At 42.6% G+C, this 19,811-nt stretch overlaps 3 pseudogenes; 1 reads left to right on the top strand and 2 right to left on the bottom strand.

Annotated features, from left to right (window-relative positions):
- Nucleotides 1-19,811, top strand: part of LOC133777375 (serine/arginine-rich splicing factor 3-like) — a 391,636-nt pseudogene that overhangs the window by 218,927 nt on the left and 152,898 nt on the right.
- On the bottom strand, nt 34-1,220 carry LOC133777296 (ubiquitin-conjugating enzyme E2 Q2-like; annotated as a pseudogene).
- On the bottom strand, nt 18,497-19,305 carry LOC133747021 (transcription factor SOX-2-like; annotated as a pseudogene).

The raw sequence follows: 19,811 nt of genomic DNA on the forward strand, positions 1-19,811 counted from the left end.
TATCCACTAAAATATCTATTAGCTAGTGTCTTCAGTACTGCTGTTATGGGGCACTCAAAGCTGTGTCTGCATGTTGGAAAGATTTTCTTGAAAGCAATATTGGTCCACACATGTGACAGTCAACATATTCAGCCATCTTCCTTTGGAGGGGTGTACCAGCCATTTTTCTCATGTGTCTGTACAATGGAATTATAGTATTGTTGGGCTCTTGCTAGATTATATTGACTTTTATTTGCTCCAAACTGCACTCTAGCTTTGCCTTTGACTAAGGTGGCATGTATTTGCCTGATGACTGATTCTATTGAGTAGGCACTGCTCCGGCCCTGTTTTGTGAGAAGTTCCATACACAACACTCCTCCACCAAACACATACCCTCCTGAGAGAACAGGTAACACCACTCGAACAAATGGAGGATCAAACAGAAAGCTATCCTTAAAAGAGAAGTTAAGCAAACTATATTCTATGTCTTCTTTTTCTTTTAAGATCTGGAGATCGCTGTGCAAAGGAGAATCAGGGTCAACCTTCTACAGTTTAACATGGCAGTCATAGAAACTGTCATTTATGAATTCCACTGGATAAATCTCTGTCTTGTAACTCTGTGATCTGTGTATGTCCCTGAGCTCTTTCACGAGTCTGTCTGAAGCTTGCACTGACCCAGACACCACAGCATTTAAATGGTCTTGGCTTTGAGTCTTCCTAATTTTCTCTAATACTACCAAGTTCTCTTTTTTCAATTCCTTCATCCTCTGACTTTTTCCCACTAGCAGGCTCTAATTCCTTCATCTCATAGTGATCTGTCTTCTATATCTTTGGCAATCTCTTCCTCCTCCTCCTCCTCTGAAGTGACTTCTCTGTGGTCCCATTCTGATGCGTGGGGAGTGGTTGATCCAGCACCTCAACATGCAGGTGCTTAGGAAAGTTATATAATCTGGGGAGTTCACATATCAGCCACTTCAATTGCAGAGGAAGAAAATTGTTCTTAGAATCTTCTAGATGCTCCAGAACTGAGGTCAGATTTGGGTCATTGGAGTCCACAAACCATACTGGTGAAGAAGAGGGGTGAGACCCTGTAATGCTGCAGTACAGTGTGAGCAGCGGTGGCACCAGGAGCTGGCAGTGCAGCTCCTACAGTTTCCCGCTGACGATGCGGAATCGCCTGTGGTTCTGGTCAAAGATGACACCAGGAACTTCAGCTCAGCCTTCAGCCCTGACACAGCCATCTTCCCCTCATCTCTGGTGGGAGGGGTGTGGAAGGGAAGCCAACCTCGAGCCCCATCATGGTCCTGGTGGCAACCTCCCCACGGGGCCGGCTCAGGCCTTGCTCTTGCAGCTCCGCCTCTCCTCGCCGCGGGGACCCGCGTCAGAGCGCAGCAAGAAAATGACATTAGTTTTAAATAAACATAAATTTCAGCAGGTCTAACAAGCGCCAGTGTGATGCTGGATCTGCAATTTCATGGAGCCATTCTTTGTGTAGCTGTGATTCTAGTACACAGTGTGTCGTTTTTAAATTGTAATTTAAAAATAAGCTCCTAATGTGTTTTCTTTCCTTTTATTCTCTTTGGTTAATTGAATTTCCAGAGAGTATTTCTCAATTTTCATTTAATATGGGTTTTATTCGTATGATTTGGGGGGAGTTAAGGTTTCTGTTTCCATTTATTATTTAATTTTTGTAAATCTTGCCATAGCAAGTGTGACTTCTTTAAAGCCTGGTCACTGATTTTGCAAACAGAAATGCAGAGACACTACCTGTATTTAAATTTCAAGCCAACCAGACATTTTTGATGTCCCAGATATGCCTGCTTCAAAGAAATGTTCATTTTATTTCTAAAACACATTTAACTGACTTCTGTATTTTATCTGGCAAGCAAACTTTAATTTATAGTGTAGATTAAATGTAATGAGTTATAAAAATATGAATATTCTCATTTGGAACAATAATTCATTTAAACCTACAAATAAAATTGGGTTTATATTCTCCAAATCTTTATTTTTTGTTTGTTTAATATAGCCAACATACTTGGATAATTGAAATCTCTTATAGCTTAAGTGTGAATTTACAATTACAAAACATTTTGCTTCATTCATTTTTCATTTGCTGTGTTTTTATTCAATATTTCCCTTATTTTTGCTAAAATACCATGGTACTTTGTTAAAGACTTTAAATTTCAGTATATTCCATCTATTATTTGGCCTAAGATGCCTCTGTTCCTCTGTTTGAGAATAGTACGTTTTTTCCCTGATGAGCCATGATAAAATACTCTGATATATCCAAATCCATGGTTTCTAATGTTTATCACATCATTTTTAAGTGTACATCAGTTTTGGTTCATTTTAAATTTTATTGTTGTTATTGAAGGGTGGTGGCTCCCACACCAATGAAGCTTTAACTGGGTCCCTAGGATGCCCAATTCTCCAGGAGGTTCACTTTGTACTTCGATTTCCACTTGTCTCTCCTCTGGAAGCACTTGAAATGATCTCCAGGGGTGTGCCCTCAGGCTGCATTGTGCACAGTGAGTCAGACAGCTCAGAGCTTAGTTCCATATTGGTTTCCCAGGCTGATACTGGAGCTGCCCGAGCCTGAGAAAGTTGTGATCCCCAACTTGCTGCCTTAGCTTTCCTCTGCTTCCACTACAGCCAGGTCCTTCAGCCTCTGCACCCCTGGCCTTGATCCTAAGATACCTGAAAAGCTCCTGGCACCAGATCCCTGTGTCGAATACTGCATCTTGCTGTCCCCACCATGTGTACTGGCCTTTCCCCTTGGCCCTTGCTGCTCTAGCTGATTTTCTGCAGCAGCCCAGGGCCATGTCTTGGTTGCTGTAATCTGTGCCCCTCTCCTTGGCCAAATAATTCCATCCATCCTGGGCCTCCAGAAGCACTGAGACAGTTCTTGGATCCCTGATGACTGTTGGCTGAAATCAGGAGCCAGAGTCTATAACTGAGCTCAGGCATCCTGGCTGACCCCTCAAGTGGCAGCAGTGGCCAGAGCTGAGCCAATCAGAATCCAGGAGCCAGGAGCTTCTTCCAGTTCTCCCACATAGATACAGGGGCCCAAGCACTTGAGCCACCATCTGCTGCTTGCCCAGGCCATAAACAGAGAGCTGTATCAGAAGAGGAGCAGCCAGGCCATGCACTTGCACCCATGCGGGATACTGGTTCTGCAAGTGGTCTGCTATACCATAGCACTAGCTCCCGATGTTACATTAAAAATTTATGTGTGTATTGTAGAAAAATTTAATCATGCTAATTACCAAATTATCTTTGGTTATGGTAAAAAATCTACTCTTTTAGCAATTTTAGATACACAATGCATTATTAATTGTGGCAAATAAGTGGTTTCATAGATTACTATAACATATCCTCGTGACTAACTGAAAATTTGTACCTTTTCATCAACATTTTATCTTTCCCCACATGCCCAGAACCCTAGCCTCTGGTAACCACCTTTCTACTCTGTTTCTGTGAGATTTTTTTAAATTCCATATACACATAAAATAATACAGTATTTACCTGTGTCTATTCAGCTTATTTCACAATATAATGTACTGTAATTTCACCCATGTTTCTGCAAATTGTGGAATTATTTTCTTTATTAAAGCTAACTAGTATTTCATTATATATATAGAGAGAGATTTTAATTATTCATCCTTTTATTGATATTTAAGTAACTTCTTTATGTTGGTTATTGTTAACACTGCTGAAATAACCAGGGGAGTGGGGATATCCCTTTAATATAATGATTTTAGTTCTTTTGTATATATACTCAGGAGCACAGTTGGTGGCTTATATGGTAATTCTATCTGTTGTTCTCATTGCTTTGTTTTCCATTATGACTGATGTCCTAATTTACATTCCCACCAACTACACAATCTCACTTGTCCATCCCTGCTTTTGGTGTCTGCAATTTTAGCGTCCTGCTCAGAAGATTAAAGCTTCCACTACATGTTTTCTTACAGTAGATTTGTAGTTTGGGTATTATATTTAAGTATTTCATCAACTTTTAGTTGAATTATGTATATAACATGGAAAAGGTATTAATTTCATTCTTCTATATTTGCATTTACAGTTTCCCCAAAACCATTTATCATGAGACTATCTTATCCACATTGTGCTTCCTTGATATGTCTCAAAAATAAGTTGACTATAAATCCTTGGATATTTTTTCTGCACTTTCCATCCTATTCCATTGGCCTATGTATCTGTTTCATGCTGGTGTCATACTGTTTAATTACAATAGCTTTATAATATATTTTCAAGTGAGAAGTGTGATACCTTCAGTTTTGTTCTCTGGGATCAAGATTACTATGACTATGTAGTATGTTTTCTGGTCCCAAAGAAATCTTTAGAATTTTTTTCTATGCCTGAAAAAAGATTGTTTCTATTTTTATAGCAAAAATCCTCAATAAAATTCTGGCCAATAGAATGCAACAACACATCAGAAAGATCATCCACCCAGACCAAGTGGGATTTATCCCTGGTATGCAGGGATGGTTCAATGTTCACAAATCAAAAAATGCAATACACCACATTAAGACTGCAGAAGAAAAACCATATGATTATCTCAATAGATGCAGAGAAAGGATTTGATAAAATACAATACCCTTTCATGATGAAAACCCTAAGCAAACTGGGTATAGAAGGAACATTCCTCAATACAACCAAAACAATTTTTGAAAAACTCACAGCCAGCATCCTATTTAATGGGGAAAAGTTGAAAGCATTTCTGCTGAGATCTGGTACCAGACAGGGATGCCCTCTCTCACCACTGCTATTCAATATAGTTCCGGAAGTTTTAGCCAGAGCTATTAGGCAAGAAAAGAAATTAAAGGGATACAAATTGGGAAGGAAGAATGCAAACTATCCCTCTTTGCAGATGATATGATTCTTTACTTAGGGGATCCAAATAACTCTACTAAGAGACAATTGGAACTCATAGAAGAGTTTGGCAAAGTAGCAGGATATAAAATCAATGCACAAAAATCAACAGCCTTTGTATACACAGGCAATGCCATGGCTGAGGAAGAACTGCTAAGATCAATCCCATTCACAATAGCCACAAAAACAATCAAATACCTTGGCATAAACTTAACCAAGGACGTTAAAGATCTCTACGATGAGAATTACAAAATCTTAAAGAAAGAAATAGAAGAGGATACCAAAAAATGGAAAAATCTTCCATGCTCATGGATTGGAAGAATCAACATCATAAAAATGTCCATTCTCCCAAAAGCAATTTACAGATTCAATGTGATACCAATCAAAATAATGAAGACATTCTTCTCAGATCTGGAAAAATGATGCTGAAATTCATATGGAGACACAGGAGACCTCGAATAGCTAAAGCAATCTTGTACAACAAAAACAAAGCCAGAGGCATCACAATACCAGATTTCAGGGTATACTACAGGGCAGTTGTAATCAAAACAGTGTGGTACTGGTACAGAAACAGATGGATAGACCAATGGAACAGAATAGAAACACCAGGAATCAACCCAAACATCTACAGCCAACTCATATTTGATCAAGGATGCAAAACCAATCCCTAGAGTAAAGACAGTCTATTCAATAAATGGTGCTGGGAAAATTGGATTTCCACCTGCAGAAGCATGAAGCAAGACCCCTACCTTTCACCTTACACAAAAAATCCACTCAACATGGATTAGAGACCTAAATCTATGACCCGACACCATCAAATTATTAGAGAGCATTGGAGAAACCCTGCAAGATATAGGTTCAGGCACAGACTTCTTGGAAAAGACCCCAGAAGCACAGGCAGTCAAAGCCAAAATTAACATTTGGGATTGCATCAAATTGAGAAGTTTCTGTACTTCAAAAGAAACAGTCAGGAAAGTGAAGAGGCAACCGATAGAATGGGAAAAAATATTTGCAAACTATGCAACAGTTAAGGGTTGATAACCAGAATCTACAAAGAGATCAGAAACTCCACAACATCAAAACAAACAACCCACTTAAGAGATGGGCCAAGGACCTCAATAGACATTTTTCAAAAGAGGAAATCCAAATGGCCAACAGACACATGAAAAAAATGTTCAAGATCACTAGCAATCAGGGAAATGCAAATCAAAACCACAATGAGGTTCCACCTCACCCCGGTGAGAATGGTGCACATTCAAAAATCAATCCACAACAGATGCTGGAGAGGATGTGGGGGAAAAGGGACACTTACCCACTGTTGGTGGGAATGCAAACTGGTTAAGCCACTATGGAAGTCAGTCTGGAGATTCCTCAGAAACCTGAATATAACCCTACCATTCAACCCAGCCATCCCACTCCTTGGAATTTACCCAAAGGAAATTAAATTGGCAAACAAAAAAAAAAGCTGTCTGCAACTTAATGTTTATTGCAGTTCAATTCATAATAGCTAAGACCTGGAATCAACCCAAATGCCCATCAACAGTGGACTGGATAAATAAATTATGGGACATCTACTCTATAGAATACTATACAGCAGTAAAAAACAATGTATTTTTATAGGAATTGAACTGAATGCATAGATTGCTTTGGGTCATATGCCTATTTTAATAATATTACTCCAATTTACTATGAGAGACTTTTTCCATTGGTTTGTATCTTCTTTGATTTATTTTATCAATGTATTATAGTTTTAGTGTATAAAATATTCACCTATTTGGATACATTATTTCCTAAAAAATTATTTCTTTATGCTCCTATATGTGGGATGATTTTCTTAATTTCTTTCCCAGATAATATATTATTAGTCTTTAGAAACACTAATGATATTTATATTGATTTTAGAACTTGAGATTTCCTGAATTTATTTATTTTCTAACAGTTTTTTATTGGATTCATTATTATCACTGGCAAATAGAAACAATTTTACTTCTTCCTCTTATACAGATGATATTTTTGTTCTTGCCTAATAATTCTCTTTAGGAATTTCAGCATTACATGGAATAGAAATTATAAGCATGCTGTCAAAAAAAGAAATGATAAGCATGGACATACTTGTATTATTTCTAATCTTAGCAAAAGACTTTTTAAACTTTTCATCAGTGACTTTAATGTTAGCTCTGGTTTTATTGTTTAGGGCTTTTATTGTGTGTTCTTTCTGTGACAACTTTTAGAGAGTTCCCATGAACAAATTTGAGTTTTCACAAGTTGTTTTTCTGCATCTGCTCGTATGGCGACAATTTTATGATTTTTATTCTTTATTATGATAATATTGTATATCACACTTATTTTTACATTTTAATTTGCAGTATGCAAATTTAATGTATTTCATATATATAGATTAAGGAACATAGTGAAATTTTCCATCCTACCATTCCTCCTGCCCATGCTCCCACTCTTCTTCCTCCTTCCATTCCTATTCCAATTATTTTTACCAAGATCTATTTACAGTTAACATTATAGTCATAAGATTAATCCAACAATTAAGAGTTCAACAATTAGTATGAAAAAAAAGTTCCTTAACTTTTAAGGGCTGTTAAACATCATTGCATATCAAAATGTCATTTTTGTTTTTAATGTACATAGGAAAGCTGCAGAAGAAGAACCTAGTGCTTGGGTCTTGAACCCAGGCAGGAGTCCTGGAAGAAGCACCTGCTTCCTAGATTCAGCCTGGCCCAATCCCAGCCATTGTGACCATTTAGGGAGTGAACCAGCAGATAGAAGATATCTCTGTGTCTCTGTCTCTCTCCCTCTACTTAGCCTAATAAATAAATAAAATAATTATTTAAAAAACCTATATATATGAAATAAAGGAAATCTAGTCCTTTATATAAATGGATAAATTTTATAAAGACTCTATTCCCACTTCAGAGTGCTTGGTTTGATTCGCAACTGTTTCCAATGCCAGGTTTTTGCTAATGTAGATGTTGAGAGGCAGTAGTGATAACTCATGATATGATATTGGGCTTCTGCCACTCATATGTGGGAGGAGAGGAGTACATTCCTGGCTCTTTGATTCAGCCTTGATACAGCGCTGGTTACTGTGGGTATTTGGAGGAGTAAGCCTGTGGATAAGAGGTTTTCTCTTTTGTCTCTCCTGGCTTACATGTCTTTGTGTCTCTTTAACTCACACACACACATACAAACACACACATATGTAATTTTTAATATGACAATAATCAAGCAAAGCAATGACTAAAGAATATAACATGATATTGACACATGTTTGAATAATTCAATTGAGACTACTGTGAGTTGTTTAAAGTATGAATGAAGAATGGAATATCTGCCTGAAAATATAACTTTGGAAAAGTCTGCAACACAAACAACCTATAGAGACTGGCTAGAAGAAATGTATTCAGGGCTGTCTGAGAACCTGCAGCAGATTCTGTTCTCTGCATATTCCTGGTCTGATCCATAAATACAGTACAATCTCGCAAAAGCTGTTTCAGCAATTTCTTAAAAACTTCATTTGCTGACTTGTATGTTAGCAGTGGGTAACTCTCACCACTGCAGAATGTTGCATGTTTATTTGTAGGCTGATATTAACCACTTCTACTATATCATCTATACAACCAATAAAGACCATTTCAGACTTCATATCCCATAGGAATCTAGCAAATTCTAAACTCTGATTTTAATCCTATATAACAAATATGTCTTTGTTCTGGCATCAGAAGACCTGGAGACCAATATGCAATCAGCTTTGATGGCTCTAATTTCTTAGAACCATGACAGTTTTACCTTATCATATTTATTTTTTTCATTTTAATTTAAAAGCCCTCATAAATCTCCTATAATGTGAAATAAAACAAAATAAGAAATAATCAATCAACTTACTGGAGATGTATTCATTTTCTTTGGCCTTAGAAATGTGAGAGTTCTCTACAGTTTTACCTGGATGAGAAGCTGAATGCAGGGAATCATGGGAGAATTGGCCTGACTTGCTCCTAGAGTCTACAGTGCTACTGAATATGCAAATGCAGAGTAACCGACAACTTAGCTGGAGAAGCAAAATAAAAATCAACCTCCCTGTGGAGAACTAGCACTTTACAATTGAAAACAGGCAGAAGACTTTTTGAAAGATCACACAAAATTATAGTCATTGGCAGTGATAAATCTAGTTATCCTTAGGTTAATGGAACCAGCAACATGTATGATACCAACACACTTTGAAAAGTATTTGCCTATTGGAGTTTACTTTATTAAATTGTGATATTATGAAGAAATCTGGGACTTGCCTGTTGAAGATACAAGATCTAGGTAAGAATCAGGACAAACCACCAAACTTGAGAAGGTTGTATACAGGTTAGACTACTGCTTGGGACAACCACATCCCATATGCAAATTCCTGGATTGTGTCCTTGCTATTACATACCTAAAATACATCATCCGAGATGATGGATACATACTTGGATCCCTGCTACCCTCATATGAGACTCAGATGGATTCCTGCCTCCTGGCTTCACCCTGGAATAGCCCTGGCTGTTAGGGACATTTGTCGAGTGAATTAACCAGCAGAGGGAACATCTTTCTCTCCCCTTCTCTCATGCTCTGCCTTTCAAATAAATACTTTAAAAATTACAAATAAAATGACAACAAAAAGCCTCTGTTAATTTCTTTTTTTTAACTTTTATTTAATGAATATAAATTTCCAGTGTACAGCTTATGGATTAAAATGGCTCCCCCCCCCCATAACTTCCCTCCCACCCGCAACCCTCACCTCTCCCGCTCCCTCTCCCCTTCCATTTGCATCAAGATTCATTTTCAATTCTCTTTATATACAGAAGATCAATTTAGTATAAAGATTTCAACAGTTTGCACCCACATAGAAACACAAAGTGAAACATACTGTTTGAGTACTAGTTATAGCATTAAATCAAAATGTACAGCACATTAAGGACAGAGATCCCACATGAGGAGCAAGTGCACAGTGGCTCCTGTTGTTGACCCAACAACTTGACACTCTAGTTTATGGCGCCAGTAACCATCCTAGGCTGTCGTCATGAGTTGCCAAGGCTATGGAAGCCTTCCAAGTTTGCCGACTCTGATCATATTTAGACAAGGTCATAAAAGACAGAGTGAGGATAGTAACCAATGATCCTAAGAGTGGCATTTACCAGGTTTGAACAATTATACAGCATTAAGTGGGGAAGAGGACCACCAGTACACACATGTTGGGAGTAGAGCCATTGGTGGTGGAGTAGAGGTTATGATTACAAAGGAATGAGGCCCAAGTGCACTAGACAGGGCCTAGAACAAAGGACAGAGTCATTATTAGAGGAGCTAAGAAAGGTGCTGTCTAAGCTACAATTAAGTTTTCTGATTGAGAGGCAAATAGAACCTGATAGAAGGGGCTTGATAATAATCTGGTGGGCTTTAGGCCTTGTAAATTCAGTGGCCCAGACCTATCTATCTCTTCACATGGGGTATATCCTAAGGGAGGTGTGAACCTCCTAGGGGAAGGCACTCTGTTGACTTTCATTACTTGGCTGGCCTGGGAGGAGAGCTGGCCAGGTAAAGGCAGGTGGCATCTCTAACAAGAAATTTACAGTTCTGCCTGCAATGTTGCTGACCCTACTTGACCATCCCCTCAGCTGCAGTGGTCACTTTGGAAGTTGGGCTGAGTGAAGGGCTTTTCAGCTTAGAGCCAATAAGATCTGTGGCTCTGACCTGGGCATCCTTCGACTCCAGGGCAGGTCCATTTCCAGTGATCCAACTCTTGGCAGAGCTGCCAGAGCTCTTCACAAGCTGACTTCTGCTGAAGCCCAGACTTACCACATTGAAAGCCACTGCAGTGGACTGGCCTGTTGGGTCTCTTTGAGGGCAGATCACGGTACAGATCAGCCATTAATAGGCCTGCCACCCATTGCTTCTGATGCCTAGCTTTCTTTTCCTCCTGGTTTGTGTTAAAGCAGACCAGAGGATGCAAGTCAAGGGAGTGCCCGTGTCCCATCTCTAATCTTCGGTGGCCTGAACTACAAGTCTATAGTCACAGGCATGTTCTGTAGTAGTTTTTCTAAGGTAGACAATGCCCATGAGGAAAATTATATTCTCACTTTAAAACTTTCTTTCCCTTTGGTCTGAAAGGGAGGTTTTTTTTCCTACTTACTGTATACTTCACTGATGGCGAAGTGAATCTAGCTATGAGATTATTATTTAAGTTCTTATTTTTGCTATGCTATTGCAGAAAAAATGTTAGCCATCTCTTTTATAAGGTCTAAAGATTAAATTGTGCATCCTACAGATTCCTCCATAATAGAATTAGTTTCCTACCTTGAAGAGAATAGAGAAATGAAAGAACAAGTTGGGCTTAGAATAGAGAAATGAGGGAGCAAGTCCTAGATCGCTTGCTGACAATAGCAATATCACATGAATACTTAGCAAACAGTTTCAACCATCTGATAACAACTTAAGAAAACATTTACCAGAAGGTCCAATGCCTTCTATAAATTTTAAGAATCATGTATTTGAAAACACCTCTTAAATATCTAACATGGTGTAGTTTGTTTAGCCAGTAAACTTAAGCACAACCATCTAAAATGTTTTTAGTTTCTTTCTACCAACAAGTCTAAAACATATGATACACAGATTCAGGTCCCACAAATTAAAATGTATCTTTGATTGATTTTAGCAAAATTTATGGACAATCTTATCTATAAGCCATTTAAAATGAAACTCTTAATAAAATTTCCCCATGTGGACATACAATATGTACACACATATAATATAGCATAATAGACCAATATAGCAATTTTAATAATAGCTTCTAAAATCTTTAACTCTTTTTGTAGATTGCCAATTGATTTGAATTGCTTTTTGTTTTTAGTAACCTCAGTTAACCATACTTTCTCTCAGTTGGAACTTTTACTACATTATTGGCTTCATCTGCTTACAGAGCCATCCCAAAGTACTGAATACAATAGAAGGGGCTGGAAAAAGTCCATAGGAACCTATAGGAGGACAGCTAAACACAGAACCAACAACGCTTTAGTTTTATGAGCAGCAGATCATATATAACTGTGGATGACAAAAGACTTTAAGTCGCCATGTTTAAAATTATAAACTCATCAACCAACAAGAGGCACTTGCTTACTTCACAGTATTTTTGAAAGCACCTGTAGGATTTTACAAGTATTTAACCCTTTAAGCCTCTGGGGCTTTCTCATTAAGATAACTATCATGTCTAGTAACACAAGATCATTAGACTTTTTAATTCTCAAACATTTGTATTAATAGCATTTTCCATTCTAGAAACTTAAAGTCTGGTACCACATCACATCTTGACAGTACTTCTAATATACTCCAAATAGACTGATTAGTTGGTGTCTCTATAAGATGAGAGACATAGGTCCTTCGATTTTTTCAGTTGGGCCCAAACTGGAAAAACCAAAGTCCAGGATTTACTGGAAATTTTAGAGACCAGATTGTTTGAAACTTTGATTTTTTGAATGCCTGTCAAGAATGCCAAGAAGGCTCAAAATCCAAAATATCTGGTTGAAATAAGATTTCTTAAAATCATGACATAACATAGACCAAATTTGATCATTGTTACAAGGTGATTATTCACATTTTTGAAAAAAGCACATATTTAAATAACCCATAGCTCTTACTAAAAATTCAGCTGTTTTTGAACAATTAGAATTTAACAGACATCAAGAGAACATAATAGATTACTTTAACACATTGCTTAACAGAGCCTCAGAGTTTAATTCTATGTCAAAGAGAAATTGAGCTTCCTGTGATCTTTTGCTGTGAGGTTTCCTTCCTTTACCTTCTTTCATATTGGTGACCATGTTTCTGTGTTTCTGTGTGTAAGGCATCTTTAAGCATCTTTTGCAGGGCAGGATGAGTGGCAACAAATTCTTTCAGTTTCTGTTTGCTATGAAAAGTCTTAATTTCACCTTCATTCACAAATGAGAGCTTTGCAGGATATAGTATTCTGGGCTGGCAGTTTTTCTCTCTCAGTACCTGGGCTATGTCTCGCCATTCCCTTCTAGCTTGTAGGGTTTCTGATGAGAAGTCAGCTGTGAGTCTAATTGGAGATCCTCTAAGAGTGATCTGACGTTTCTCTCTTGCACATTTTAGGATCTTTTCTTTATGTTTCAATGTGGTGAGTTTGATTACAACATGTCGTGGTGAGGATCTCTTTTGGTCATGTTTATTAGGGGTTCTATAAGCTTCCTGTACATGCTGTTGCTGTTATGCTCAGCCACTAATCTTACAAAAGTCTGAAATAAGCAGCATGAATCTAATCATTGTTATGAAATTAGTCTAGTTTCCTTCCAGCCTGTCCTGAAATTTTTATGAACAAAAATGGAAAAAAAGCTTGTGAATCTAAAATAGGAAATCCTTGGTAGGCAGTATTATATCAATATTTATCTTTTTTTTGACAGGTAGAGTTAGACAGTGAGAGAGAGAGAGAGAGAGAGAGAGAGAGAGAGAGAGAGAGAGAGAAGATCTTCCTTCTGTTGGTTCACCCCTGAAAGGACTGCCATGGCCGGCACACAGCACTGATCCAAAGCAAGGAGCCAGGTGCTTCCTCCCAGTCTCCCATGCGAGTGCAGGGCCCAAGCACCTGGGCCATCCTCCACTGCCTTCTCTGGCCAAAGCAGAGAGCTGGACAGGAAGAGAAGCAACCGGGACAGAACCCGGTGCCCCAACCGGGACTAGAACCTGCGGTGCCAGTGCCGCAGGCTGAGGATTAGCCAAGTGAGCTGTGGCACTGGCCAATATTTGTCTTTGAATATGAGTAGGTTTCTTAAAAAACTTTTGAAAATGTTCACTCATTAAAAAACATGTTATTATATTTTCATTATATCCAGAAGATAAATTTTATTTTTAACTTGCACGTTTTAACGCTGTTAGTAAACAAAATTCTCATAACTAGGTTAATTAAAAGTTGGAGAAATTTAGATAAATATAGTTATTCCCATTGCCCTTTCTTTTTTAGGGTAAAAAACCAAATTTTTGTGTTACCTGATTGCCATTTTATGAAACAAAAATGCAATTTGGGCATAAAGACTTCTGAGTAGTTTTATTATGCTACATGTAGGGAGGATAAAACTATGAATAGTTGTTACAAGGGACAAGGTGTAAGTCATAAACATCTAAAGAAATATATATACCTAACTGTGAAATAACTCACCAATAAAGAGTTGCTATAATGAAATTAGCTTTTTGTTTAAAAGTAAGTATTTTTTAAAAGATGATTTCAGAAGATATTGAGAAACACCAAGAGTTAACACAACAGCTTCATGAAAAAATAACATCCGTCAATCTATATACACATAAAATATATTCAAGTAAGAATTTTAGTCTTCTGGCACATTATCAGTGTACAATTTTGTATAAAAGGATTTATAAATATACCTTTATATGAATGCATACAAAGATATACATAAATATATAAATAGGCTATAATCTCAATCTTTTACCTATACGTTTAAATATAAAAAACTTATCAGTATAATAAACAAGCAACACATGTGATATTCATCTTACAAATGAACTACAGTAACTTAATAAGGAATTAAATATAATATCCATTACCTAATATACATAGTTACATTTCTAATTATTATACCTAGTGCAACTAAATATTTTTATTAATTCATATAGCTAACTAAAGGAACTACTTGTTTCTTCAGACATAGAAGACAACCACAAAACAAGAAGTAATGTTGGGGTCCAGGATTGCGGTGTGAGAGATAAAGCTGTTGCCAGTGATCCCTACAACCCATATGGGTGCTGGTCTGTGTCCCAGTGGCTCCACTTCTGACCCAACTTCCAGCTAATGCCCTAGGTAAAATAGAGGAAGACGGCTCAAGTGCTTGGGCTGCTGCTACCTGTGGGGGAACCTGGCTCCTGGCTTTGGCCCAGTCAGTTCCTGACTATTGTGGCCATCAGAATGAGCCAGTGCGTCTGTCTTCCTCTGTCTGTGTAACTCTTCAAATAAATAAACTCAATTTTTTTGACAGGCAGAGTTAGACAGTGAGAGAGAGAGACAGAGAGAAAGGTCTTCCTTTGCCGTTGGTTCACCCCCAAAAGGGCCGCCCTGGCCAGCGCACCACACTGATCCAAAGCCAGGAGCCAGGTGCTTCTCCTGGTCTCCCATAGGGTGCAGGGCCATAGCAGAGAGCTGGACTGGAAGAGGGGCAACCAGGACAGAACTGGCGCCCCGACCAGGACTGGAACCTGGTGTTCCGATGCCGCAGGTAGAGGGTTAGCTTAGTGAGCCATGGCGCCGGCCTAAACTCAATTTTTTTTTAAAAAAGAATAATTTAGCTATCTTTACTCCATAAACAACTATTTAATATTATTTAAACACTTCTAGGAGATTATATATCCTCTAAAACATTTAAAATATATATGGATGTATATATAAAATAAATTATAACTGTATGTACCTATATATAAATATATATGAAAACGCTAGATATATGATATTCCCAAAAGCTTTTGCAGCCACTTCTCTCACCTCGGCAGCCCAAGGCCCTCCTGTGAAGAACACGGGTTTCCCTGAGGTCCCAACAGAGAATCTCAGGGCGCCTCCAGCCGCCCAGCTCACAATGACTGTAACCTAGCAACGCCCTTAAACACAAGTGCGCAAGCGCGCCTCCAGAGGGCAGTCGCTGCGCCTGCGCACAGAGTCCAGCGGCCAAGCATGCTTAGTACGCATGTGCATGGTACACACCTGGTAAACCTGGCGGGTTAGATTGTTTACAGATGTTGGTGGACTGACCGAGTGTTGGGGTCATTGTGGGGACGAAACACTGGAGCCTGTGGAAGCCGTCTGCACCGCCCAGGACTCAGGGGCGTGGGATTTCAGGGTGCTGAAGGCCTCCCGGAGTAGACGCCCTTAAAATCCCTCTCCATATCTCCTGCTCCTCAGTTTATGTTCCCGCACGTCCTTCTGAGTCCTGGGCGGTTTCAGTGGGAATTTAACAGATGCGAAGACAAAATTGTGCTCTGTGATTTCAGAAACTGGCACATGTGCCATCTAGGTCAATCTTCAGAAATCAAAGCAGGCCTTCCAGAAAAAATGTCTTCAGGCCTCTTGCCTTTGCCCAGCCTTTACATTTTCTTTACTTTTAGCTTTTACTATTATTTCCCTTAATTGGAGTTTTAGTCGATCCATGCATTATTTTGAAACATGGTGTAATATTTATAAACTTTCTAAAATGAATGTTCACTTGTCCCACAAACAGTTCATGATTTGACGGTATGTTAAAATGCCCCATTATTTTACTTGAAATTCCCTTTTTTCCCGTTTCTGGCTTTTTCATTGTGTTCCATTAAATGGTCTGCTTTTTTATTCTTTTTTTTTTTTCTGATCCATATATTCTTTATTCCATTAGCAGCCCCTGTGCCCCATTAAAACAACAGTAGGCCACCCAGCAGTCAACTACAGTCCAGTTGCACCAGGATCCGAGGATTACGGTGCTTTAACGCTTTTAAGGACAAAAAGGAGAAACAAGAGAAATACCAGCATCCGGTACAAGTCATACATCAATTTAAGCACCTTACACACCTGATGCCCAGAAGGGCTCCACCCCCCGGGGTCAGCGCTCACACATGGCCAGGCCGTGAGAGGCCGAGGACCTCACCCTCGCCCCAGAACGACCCGCAGGTGAGAGGAGACCGGAAATCCCCTCGGTGCTGGGACAGCCAGGAAGCGGTCAGTTTTCCAGGAAGCGGTCAGTCTTCCTGGGGTCCGGACAGGCCGCGCGCAGAGCGGACGCCAGGGGGCAGCAGAGGACGACCGCGCGCGGCCCCGCGAGGCCGAGTCCCCCGCGGCCGCAGTCCCGGGGCTCTGCCCGCGGAGGACGAAGTTCTCAGGACTGGGACCCTGCCCAGGGCGCAGCGCCTGCGGGTCTGCAGGGCGGTTCTCGGGGGCTGGCCGGGCTCAAGCCGCAGACCGAGGAATCCCATATGCTGCCTCTGATGCGCGAGCCGAGGCCGACATGGAAGCTGACATCTGGCCCGGGTCCCCCGCGTGCCCGTGGGAGAAGAGCAGCACGCAGCGTCTGCAGGGCGGGCGGGCCACCAAGCTGCAGCCCCGGGGGTCGTGCCTGGCCGAGGGCGCGTAGAAGACCTGGGCCGCGTCCACCTCGCGCTGCCGGTGCCGCCAGTCGCGCACGCTCTCGGGTGCAGGCTGCAAGCTCTGGGATCTGCGCCCGGGCGCTCCTCAGCGGCAGAGGCAGGGGCTGGAGCCGCGGAGGCCGCCCAGGCCGGTGACCCTGGGCCTCGCCGCTCGGGAACAAGTTCGGCGTGGTGGGTTTGGCGGCAGGAAGGCCGACTTGGCACGCAGGGCAGCAGAAGAGCCGCCGCAGTTCTCCCAGCGAGATGCCCGTTCATCCTGGGGCCTGGCATCGGGGTGGCGGGGCGCCTGCCGCTGCAGGACAAGCCCGGCACAGGGCGGGGGGCAGGGGGCGGCCCGAGCGTGCGCGAAGGGCAGTGCAGTCCACCCAGACTGCGTCAGACGGAGGCGCCGTCCCGGATGGTCAGTGCTCTAACTCGGTGCTCTAGGGGCGGTCATTGTGGCCTTGCCTGGAAAGCCGTGGCCTGTCACGCTGCATCCCATCGGGGCGCCCGTCTGTGTCCCAGCTGCTCCACTTCCGATTCAGCTCCCGGCTGATGTCCTGGGAAAAGCAGGGGAGATGGTCCAAGTGCGTGGCCCCTGCCACCACGAGGGAGACCCCAATGAAGCTCCCGGCTCCTGGCTGCCTGCAGGCTGGGCCCTGGGCATTGCGGCCATCTGGGGAGTGAACCGGTGGATGGAAGATTCTCTCTCTCTCTCTTACCCTTCTCCTGGTCTCCCATGGGGTGCAGGGCCCAAGCACTTGGGCCATCCTCCACTGCACTCCCTGGCCGCAGCAGAGAGCTGGCCTGGAAGAGGGGCAACCAGGACAGGATCGGTGCCCGACCCAGTGTGCCGGCGCCGCAAGGTGGAGGATTAGCCCATGAGATGTTATTTATTTTAAAGATTTATTTTTCAAACTCATAAAGAGAGAGAGAAAGAGAGAGAGAGAGTGAGCTTCCAACTGCTGGTGCATTACCCAGATTGGACAATGGCCAGCAAAGGGCCAAGTGGAAGCCAGGAGCCAGGAGCATCATTGGGGTCTCCCACATGGGTAGCAGGGGCCCAAACACTTGGACCATCATCCACTGCTTTCTCAGGCCACTGAGCAGAGAGCTGGATCAGAAGTGGAACAGCTAAGACTCGAACCAATTCCCACATGGGATGCTGGTGTTGTAGCTGGTGGCTTTATCTGCTATGCCACAACACCATCCCCATGCTCTGAGATTTTGATTATGATTGAGTCAAGAGCAATATTTTAGCTGAAAATCGACTGGCTCCCTCTATCCAGACAAATGTCTCCATCTTTGTCCTGTTTCTTAAAAACTGGGAGCCAGAGAGAGACTTGGAAGGAGTGTATTCTCCTGGATTTCCAGGAAGCAGACATTTTTGCCTCATTAATAACTGGGGAAGAGCGAAATTGTTAGACTTGCCTCATGGAAGACTTCAGCTAGACACCAAGGGGGCCTTCCAGGTGATCAGGCTCTATATGAGCCATGGAATATAGTGACTAGGGACATCGACTCCGGGGCAGGCATTGGGCCTAGTCGTCAACATGCCCGTATTCCAGGGCTTCCTGGAGTGGGAGAAAGAGGTAACCACGGAGCTGGAGCTGGCCTTGGACTTGACCCCCGAGCCCATGGAGCCTAGCGCCATGCCGGAGTGCCCTGTGGCGTGTAGGACGTGCTGTAGGCGGGAGAGTCGTCCATGCAGGTCCGCGAGCTGCTCCTGGAGTTGTACTGCAGCGCGCTCACACCGCAGGGTGCCTGGGCTGCATCTGTGCAGCGCCAGGAGCTGCGGGCAGCCCAGCGGGTCCTGCATCGCGCTGTAGCTGCCCTTGCTCCAGCCATTCCTGTGCATAGCTGTCCACGGGATGGTTAGCCACCGCGCCCAGGCCGGCGACCCTCCCCCCTCCCGCCCCCCGCTCACCTGCTGTGGCCGCCAGGTCCAGCAGCCCGCCGGGCAGTGTGCACTGATCCTTCTTCCTGAGCGTCTGGGTTTTCTGCCAGGGCCGGAATTTATAACCCGGTGCTCCTCCATGTGCTGCGCTCGCAGCCTCTCGGCCTCGTGGGTGAACGCCCGCTTCTCCGTCTCCCACAAGGGTTTCGACTCGGCGCCCAGGCGCTTGCTGATCTCCAAGCTGTGCATCGCGGGGTTCTCCTGGGCCATCTTGCACCGCTGCCCGCGGGACCGCACCAGAAAGGCGTTCATGGGCCGCCTGATGCGATCCGGGCTGTGGTTGTCGCCCGCCCCCCACGCCCTGACGTCTGCCGCGGGCCCGGCGGCTCCGGCTCCGTCTCGGTCCTGTAGCACCTGTGGGCGCTGTGCGCAGGCCTGGCCCGACCCTTTGCGGCTGGGACTCGGGGCCTGAGGGCGGGGCGAGAGGAGGAGGGGAAGGGGCGGAGGTGCTGTGAGCGCGGGGCTTCCCGAGGAGACCAGAAGGGGAGAGATTTGGGAGACAGAGAGAGCGAGCAAGAGAGCGAGAGAGAGCAAGAGCGAGAGCGAGAGCGAGAGCGAGAGAGAGAGAGAGAGAGAGAGAGAGAGACTGGAATCGGGATCAAAAAGCAGCGCTTCCCTTTGCCTCCGGCCGGTGCCACCACCACCAACTGCTGCTGCTGTCGTTGTTGTTGTTGTTGTTTTTGTTACTGGAAAGGCTTAAGCCTGAGGCTCGAACTTTTGTGCCTTTCAGTTTGTTCCCTTCTTTCTCTCGGTCTCGGTCTTAAAGAGGCAGCAAACTACTTTCCCCTTTTGCAAACACTCTCTTCTATGCCTTGACAACTCCTGATGCTTTTTGGAACAA

The sequence above is a fragment of the Lepus europaeus genome, chromosome 18, assembly GCF_033115175.1.
Source record: "Lepus europaeus isolate LE1 chromosome 18, mLepTim1.pri, whole genome shotgun sequence".
NCBI classification, from domain to species: Eukaryota; Metazoa; Chordata; class Mammalia; order Lagomorpha; family Leporidae; genus Lepus; species Lepus europaeus.